Here is a 1,854-nt window from a genome sequence, read left to right on the forward strand (position 1 = left end):
ATATATATATATATATATATATATATATACATATATATTATTTTTTTAATATATATTTTATGTACTCACATAACATTAAGTACCTGCCATCTGATGCAAAAAATAAATAAAAATAGCAAAAAATTATCTTATAGAGGGCTAAAAGAGCTCATCTTGAATTTATAGTTACAGAACTTTTATGCCCAGTTTAATATGTTTTCTATATGTTCCATACATATTTTACACAGCAAACAAAACTTCTTGTCCCAATTAGAGGGCCATCTTACCCCAGTACTCTGTTTCATAAAATGTTCAGTATGTTATGTGTTCTTAATTTATTTTAAAATCTCTGTATTAAAAAATTTCCAGTAGTGGAAATGTCACGCGTTGGTGATACAAACAGCACAAGCACTGGAGAGATCAACGAAAAGTCTTTTAATAGGATAAATACAGGAGAACAGGCACAGAAACCAACTTAACATTGATGAGAACGGACGAAGATTAAGTTAGAACTGAGGGCTTATAAACATGAACCAAACAAAGGGAACTAATGGGATAATTAACAATACACCAGGTGAACAGAATGACTAATTAAACAAACTGGGGAAAACTAGGTCACAGGTGAAACACAGAGACAGAAAAGTACAGACATGTAACAGAAACAATATGACCTATAATTCCTGAAATAGATTACATCCTGGAATCCCAGAGCTCTGCAGTCAGGTGAGGACCTTGAAGGAAAAAAAAACGAAAAAAACATCCCAGCCGCTGCCACATCTCAGACAGATGAGCTGTTTGGGCAAGGGGCGTATGACTGTCCTCAGATGTAGACATCTCTGTTTTTCTCCTCAGGCTGTGGCGTGCCATGAGGAATTGAGGCATGGATTTCTGCTCGTTTCGTCTTGAGTGTGTCATTTCCCATCATGCTTTTAATAGCCACGTCCAGCTCCACACCCTCGTTTCTTTCAGGCCCACACTTTTCTCAGGGGTCTTAAGCAAGTAAGAATGAAATCTACCATACAAGGTGATTCTTCAGTAGAGGTCACTGTTTATTCTATTTTTTCACTGCTTATTCGTTGAGATACGCAATCTGTCAGACTGTGAGCTGTACAGTTAATGTATCATCCTTTTGGTATTCATTTACAGTGGGTACGGAAAGTATTCAGACCCCCTTAAATTTTTCACTCTTTGTTATATTGCAGCCATTTGCTAAAATCATTTCAGTTAATTTTTTTTCCTCATTAATGTACACACAGCACCCCATATTGACAGAAAAACACAGAATTGTTGACATTTTTGCAAATTTATTAAAAAAGAAAAACTGAAAAATGCTCAGTATTTAGTAGAAGCACCCTCTTGATCTAATACAGCCATGAGTCTTATTGGGAAAGATGCAACAAGTTTTTCACACATGGATTTGGGGATCCTCTGCCATTCCCTCTTGCAGATCCACTCCAGTTCTGTCAGGTTGGATGGTAAACGTTGGCGGGCGGATGACGTATGAGGTCAGCTTTGCGCATGCGCCGCTCAGAAGTGATTCACGCGGAAGCACAGGGGAGAGATCAAAACGAAACAACGGTCACGAATTAGAAGTACAAAACGAGGATTTGTAAAGAAGCATGTCAGAGGATTTCGATGTAAGCCAAGAGGAGACTGGTTTTCCTTTCCTTTAAAGTAAGGAAACTTTGCTTCCTTTGATCCTGTAAACAAACGTTGGTTTTCACGAGACTCACCGGCGCATGCGCAACGCTGAACTCATACGTCATCCGCCCGGAACTGCTTCTGTGTACAACTGTTGGCGCAAGCTACATTAAAGTGATTATTACGTTTTTAATATGGATATTTTTCTTACAAAAACGCATTGATTCGCTACAG

This window comes from Sinocyclocheilus rhinocerous, unplaced genomic scaffold (assembly GCF_001515625.1).
Source record: "Sinocyclocheilus rhinocerous isolate Xijiao unplaced genomic scaffold, SAMN03320098_v1.1 scaffold1450, whole genome shotgun sequence".
In the NCBI taxonomy this organism is placed as follows: Eukaryota; Metazoa; Chordata; class Actinopteri; order Cypriniformes; family Cyprinidae; genus Sinocyclocheilus; species Sinocyclocheilus rhinocerous.